Source organism: Cyrtonyx montezumae, unplaced genomic scaffold (assembly GCF_038088225.1).
Source record: "Cyrtonyx montezumae isolate F1298 unplaced genomic scaffold, pur_monq_1.0 scaffold_8, whole genome shotgun sequence".
Classification (NCBI taxonomy): Eukaryota; Metazoa; Chordata; class Aves; order Galliformes; family Odontophoridae; genus Cyrtonyx; species Cyrtonyx montezumae.
Window position 1 is genome coordinate 10,882,024 of NW_027072089.1, and position 7,145 is coordinate 10,889,168.

The following is a 7,145-nucleotide window of genomic DNA, read 5'->3' on the forward strand; positions in this document are numbered from 1 at the left end:
CCGAGTACAGAGGCAGGATCACTTCCCTAGTCCTGCTCACCACACCATTCCTGATACAAGCCAGGATGCCATTGGCCTTCTTGGCCACCTGGGCACACTGCTGGCTCATATTCAGCCGACTGTCCATCAGTACACCAAGGTCCCTTTCCATCAAGCATATCTCCAGCCACATCTCCCCAAGCCTGTAGGGTTGCCTGGGGTTGTGACCAAAATGCAGGACTTGACACTTGGCCCTATTAAAACTCATGCCGTTAACCTTGGCCCACTGATCCAGTCTATCCAGGTCCCTCTGTAGCGCCCTTCTCCCCTCTGGCAGCTCAGCACTCACTCCCAACTTGGTATCTGCAAACTTACTGAGGGTACACTCAATCCCCTCATCAAAATCATCAATGAAGATTTTAAACAGAAGTGGCCTCAGCACCAAGCCCTGGTAGACACCGCTTGTGACCAGTCGCCAACTGGATTCAGCTCCGTTGACCACAACTCTTTAGGCCCAGCCATCCAGCCAGTGCTTCACCCAGCGGGGAATACGCCCATCCAGACCACGGGCAGCCAGCTTCTCCATGAGAACGCTGAGAGGGACAGTGTCAAAGGCCTTACTGAAGTCTGGGTAGATCACATCGACCTCCCTACCCTCATCTGCTAAGCGGGTCACCTTGTCATAGAATGAAATCAGGTCTGTCAGACAGAATCTATCATTCATAAACCCATGCTGACAGGGCCTGATCCCCTGGTTGACCTTTAATTGGTCCACGATGGCTCCTGAGATTATCCATTCCATAACCTTCCCGGGCACCAAGGTGAGACTGATAGGTCTGTAGCTACCAGGATCGTCTTTCCGGCCCATTTTGAAGATGGGCGTCACATTTGCCAGCCTCCAATCTGCCGGGACATCCCCGGTTAGCCAGGACTGTGGAGAGATGATGGAGAGTGGCTTGGCAACGTCTGCCAACTCCCTCAGCACGCTGGGGTGCAACTCATCTGGCCCCATGGACTTGTGAGCATCCAGCTTTCAGAGCAGGTCCAAAACTATCTCATCATGGATTGTGTAGGGCTTTTTCTGTTCCCCATCCCTATCTGCCAGCACAGGGGGCTCTGTTCCCACAGAGTAACAAGTTTTACTATTAAAGACTGAGGCAAAGAAAGCATTAAGTATCTCAACCTTATCCTGATCCTTGGTGGCCAAGTTGCCCTCAGCATCCAACAAGAGATGGAGATTCTCCCTAGCCTTCCTCTTGCTGTTGATGTATTTATAAAAACATTTATTGTTTTCCTTTACCTTAGTGGCCAAGTTCAGTTCTAGCTGTACTTTGGCTTTTCTAATTTTCTCCCTGCACAGCTTTATTACATACCTGTCATCATCATAAGTAGCTTGCCCACTCTTCTAGAGACCATAAACTCCTTTTGTTCTTGAGATCCAGCCAAAGGTCTCTTCAGCCAGCCCAGCCTCTTTGCCCATCTTTGCTCATCTTCCGTGACCTGGGAATGGTCAGCTCCTGCACCTTTAAAACAATTTCCTTCAAGTATTTCCAGCCTTCCTGGGCTCCCACGCTTTCCAAAACTGCCTCCCAAGGGACCCTCTCAACCATAGTCCTGAAGAGGTTAAAGTCCACCCTCCAGAAGTCCAAGGTGGCAGTTCTGCTGACTTCCCTCCGTGGTTCGACAAGGATTGAGAAATCTAGCATCTCGTGATCACTTTGATCCAGATGGCCTCCAGCTTTACATCCTCCACCAGACCTTCTCTGTTACTAAACAGCAGATCCAGGATTTTGCTTCCCCTTATCGGCTCTCTCACCAGCTCTGTCAGGAAGTTATCTCCCACACACTAGGAACCTCCAGGACTGTTCCGCTGTACTATAATTCCAGCAGATGTCTGGGAAGTAGAAGTCCCCCAAAAGAACAAGGGGGAGTGACTTTGAGACCTCACCCAACTGTTTATAAAGCATCTCGTCCACCTCTTCATCCTGGTTGGGTTGCCCGTAGCAGACTCCCACATTAACATCAGCCTTATTGACCTTCACTTTTATTCTGATCCATAAGCTCTCAACCCTATCATCACCGTCATTAATTTCCACACATTCACATTCTTTTTTAACATAGAGAGCTACACGTCCGCCTTTCCTACCTAGCTTGTCTTTTCTGTCAAGTTGGTAGCCATCGATCACAGCACTCCAGCTGTGCGAGTTGTTCTACCACGTCTCTGTGATGGCAACTATATCATAGCTTTCTGAACACACAGTGGTCTCCAGCTCCTCGTTGATTACCCATGCTGTGTGCATTAGTAGAAAGGCACCTGAGCTTGGCCTTCTTATGAGTGGCAGTAACCCTAATACCCTCGTGACCACACTCAGGTGTTTTCACAGCCACCAACCTCACACCAGCTCTTGTGCTCTTCTTACAAACGGGTGAGTTGTCCTCCTCCTTCACTAAGGCACAAGACCGTGGGGTCTTATAAGCATATCCCTCTCCTACAAGCACAGGGACGTAATGTACAGGCTCTGTATTGGTGCCCCTAGCTACACTCCCACCCCCTTTCAGACTTAGTTTAAAGCTCTCTGAATGAACCTACCCAACTCCCGTCTTAAGACCCCTTTCCACCGGTGGGAGAAACTACTCCTATCATTTGCTAGCTGGCCAGTTCTCATGCAAACAGAACAGAGGTCAAAAAACCCAAACTCCTGATAGGCACACCAAGCTTGGAGCCAGGTATTAATCCATTGGCCCATTAAGTCCCACATTATTCCCTCTAGCTGGAGGGATAGAGAACACAACTTATGCACCCAAACCCTTTACCTGTTGCCCCAAGGCTCTGAAATCCTTTTTCAGAGTCCTAAGGGAAGTACAGTCTATATCGTCACTACCAACCTGAAACAACAGGTGATAGTAATCAATGGGCCGCACGAGGGAAGGAAGTTTCATCTTCACATCCTTAACCTGCACTCCTGGGAGGCAGCAGACCTCCCTGTGTAGAGGATCTGGTCTACATATGGGCCCTTCTGCTTCCTTCAGCAGAGAGTCACCAATGACAATGAGCCATCATTTTTTCCTAGTTGATGAAGTTCTAATGCTAGGCAAAGACTGGTTAGACTTGGGGAGCACCACCAACTGGGGAGAACCATCATCACCACCACTGTCGAGTCGATCCTTAGGGAAGCTTGGAGGCAGTCCACCCACCTCATCCTCAGCCACCTTACTGCAGTTTAAAGGCCTCTGATCTATTGCATAGAGGCACCTGAGGAACTGAGGTAGGTCGGGATGGGGCTTGCCTGTGTCACTGAGCTTGGACCAGCTGCCATTGCTCCTCTCCTTTCAAGTTGGCTCTCTCAGCATGGCCATGGCAAGGGGGAGGGTCCACTACAGTTTGGGGAGTACAGTCTCTGTGCCTTTCTTCACAGAGAGTCACACCACCAGTCAACCTCACACTCACACTCTGATGGTTCTTAATCTCTGTACCTCCTCCCTAAGCTCCACCAGGCTGAGCAGCTCGTCCACCTGCTCACACCTCAGGCAGGTGGCATCCTTTCCATCCTCCCCTGGCAGCAACAGTCTCTGGCACTCCATGCAGCCAGAGACCTGAACTGCCACATTTCTGGGCATGCCTTCTGGGTTGCCAGTCTTCTTGAGGCCAGCTCACCCATGTTTGAACTGGTGGTCTCGGGGACTGTTGGTAGGAGAGCTGGGCTCCTGAACAAACACTGGAGTGTCCTGCAACAAGACCCACCTTCCACACCTACTGCTGCAGTGTTGTGGGCAGTGGTCACACTCAGACTACCCTCCCTGTTATCAGTAGATGGTCACACCCTTTCTTCACCTGACCTGTTATGGGGGCAGAAGCTTGCTTCCACCCTCCCAGGGGCAGCTTTAAGCCTTGCAGATAAGGGTCAAGGCCAAGCTCAAAAGATAAGAGGGGGCAGTGCCAGCTCCGAACTTCTTCACTTTCGTTCTTTATTGCTAGGTTGCAGCTCTTCCAAGTATGCTCCACCTTTCTGCATGATGACGCCAAAGAAAAACTCTGCTCCTGGACGTACAAAAGCGGATGCAAAGTGCAGTGACAAAACAAATATGACACTGGCACCTCTAGATGCCAGTACACCCCTCTCCAATGGCAAGTCGTACTTAAAGAGCCAGGCATTAGAGAAAGTTGGCATGCAGAGAGTTCCATGGAGAGGTTTGCCCTTTCCAGAAGCTGGAAGGACCTGAATCGCTTTTCCCAACATGTTCTTTACATGTACTACAGGGACCTTATCTCCCTCTACAGTAGGTAGAGAGCTGGATTCAGCAGGACCGTTGCGATTGATGGATCCTCGAGTGTTGACCAACCAGGTGCTTCTGCCAAATGCTTCTCCCAGTGCTTAAATGTTCCGCCACCCATCGCTTTCAACACTGTTTTTAACAACCCATTTCGTCTTTCAATTCTACCAGAAGCTGGTGCATGATAGGGGAAATGATAAATCCACTCGATGGAATCCTTGATCTTTGGCCCAAGTATTTACAAGAGAATTTTTGAAATGAGTCCCATTTGAAATGAGTCCATTATCTGACTCAATTCTTTCTGGAGTGCCATGCAGCCATAGAACCTGTTGGTCAAAACATAATATAAGAGAGGGCAGGGCCAGCTCCACCCCTGCTGGCTCAGCAGCCTGCCCACAAGCTGCCAGCCCCCCAGGACAGTGTTTTTCTAGCTTTGAAAAGCCCTAAAAAGAGCTTTTTGGTCGGTCTTTTTGCTCTAGGTCCCTTACCCAGTGCATCTTACCTGCCCTGAAGCTGGTCCCCACAGCAATGACCGTTTCACACAGTAGGAGCGTGTTTAAACTGGGTGTTATGTTCCCTGCCTGTATTTGTAGCTGCTCTGTAGTGAACAGTGAGCTTGGACAGAAGTGTGCGGTCTTTGGGGATTAGAGTGTTCAGCTGTCCTCTTTTACACAGCACCTTAGTCTAGTGTTGTATGGTTTGCCAAGTATTGTAGTCAGTGCCTGTGTCACATCGTGGATGTGACTGCCTTCCAGGTGCTGCCTGTGCCTCTTTCTGGAAGAAAACCATGGATAACTTCAACTTCTGTTGTCCTTTCCCGGATACATATTTTTTTCTACCGAAATCTCTGGCAATATACGTTGTCCAGCTTGGTCTGTGAGAGTTTTAAAACAAGACTGTGATACATGAAATCTAATTCCTTTAGAAAACTCAGTGTAGTTCAGAGATTTTCCTTTTGTTTCTTTGCCTGACAGCATATCCAGTGGCTTTCCTGGAATTAACAACCTAAAGAAAGGATGTGGGAGAAAATTGTTCCACAGAGATTTCTTTTTTTTTTTTTTTTTGCATGGTATATTTTCAACACTTAAAATCCCATCTTGAGGCAAAGCCAGATTTGCCATTGAGACACAAAGCTTGTTCTTGCTACCAACAGTGGCAGTCTTTATACTGGGAAATAGAATTTTAATATTTATTATTTTAATATAAATTGTTGGTTGCGTGGATGGTACCTTATAGTTGAATTAAATTTGTAAATAATTATCTTAGTAACCAAAAGAGAATTCTATTTGTCTGTATCTTAAAATAGATTTCAGTGAGAATAGATGTGTGCAATATCAGAACAGGACTCTGTTTTGGAGGTAGCTCCATGTTCAAACCAATAGAGAAAATGAACTGTTAATGTGACAGTTTTTAATATTAAGCCTAAGATGGGGGGAAGGTTTTCTTTTTCAAAAAGGAGTTCTGTTGTGCTGAAATATGCAGCAGGATCTGTTGCTGTTACGGCACTGAAACTTGACTGTGCAATTTGTTCTTGTTTCATTCTAGTGTGTTCCAACATTTCAATACTGTGTGGGTTTTTTTTTCTTTCATCTGTAATGTCTGGTTGAGAATTAATGGCAAACGAATGTCTGTTTGTTTGTTTCTGTTCATTAAAAGTCTTAAAGTCTTCAGCCTTGTACTGTTTTTTTTTAAAGAAGAGATTTACATGAGCAGCTTACCCTGCTCATGGCCTATTGCTTCTGTGTCAATGGCAAATGCGGGAGAAAGGGAAGCATATACTCCAAGTTTGTGTTTCAATGTGTATTACATTGGAAAGTGTACTTGTGGAATCGACTTTGCTTTTCCTAACTTGTTCTGCAACTCTCTTAGCAGCGTGGCATGAGGTTTGCTGGTCTTGTTCTCTGAGAGGCTTTGTTGGCAAAGTCTTCTTTCTGAGGTGCACGCTGGCACAATGCTCTTTTGTGCTTCCTGTGTTCTCCTCATCTCCGTACTGTCGTACACAGTCAGCTCTGTGTGGCAGCTCAGTGACTGGAAAGGAGGAACCAGGAGCGTTCCCCTCCCTCAGACGTGACTTGGGCCAACATCTATCTCCCTGTTCTTCATCTCACTAAGAAAGACAGCCTGTACCATTTTTAAAAAGTTAACCTGGAAATCCCACTGTTTCGTGAACTGCTCCACGTTACTGTTGGGAGTTTTCACAAGCCACGTTCTGCTTTTTCTCTCTCACTGTACTGTCCGAGCCAAAGCTGCAAACGGCGGCAGGAGGGAGAAATATGGGGGCTGCTCCCAAAGTCGTGCCTCGTGTTTTATAATGTTGGCCCATAGCGTCAGGTGGTTCAGCTGAACCTCCCCACCTCTATTCTACTGCCGTGTGGCAGATGGCAGCAGAGCGGAGCTCTGACAGAACGGTGTCTGACATGGCAGCGTGCACGAAGTAAAGGTGTGGAGTCGAGTTCCTCCACGTGGAGAAAATGGCACTCCCTGCCCCTCACTGACGCTTGCTGAACGTTTCTGGACAGCAGATGGACGTGGAAGCGGTGTGCGGTGAAAGTGAGAGACACCGGCACCGTGGGGGCGGCACGCGGCCCCTCGCTCATCCCTGGCAGAAGCGCACAGCCGGCGGCGGTGACTTCGCTGCGAAAGAGCGCGTCTCAGAGCGAATTCTCAGCTCCGTGGTATTGTGCGATCGCGAGCGACGCGGCCGCGACGGCTGAAGAGGCGCTGAAGGAAGAGGTCCAAGCCGCAGCTCTAGGCGCACAGCGGGGCCGCTAAGTCGGCGGGCACCGCCGCGGGCCCGGACCGGCCTCCGCCGGGTGTCCGCCGCTGACGGGCGGGGCGGCGAGCGGCTCCGCCCCCGCTCCCTGCGAGGGAGGTAGAGGCACGGCCGCCGCTGC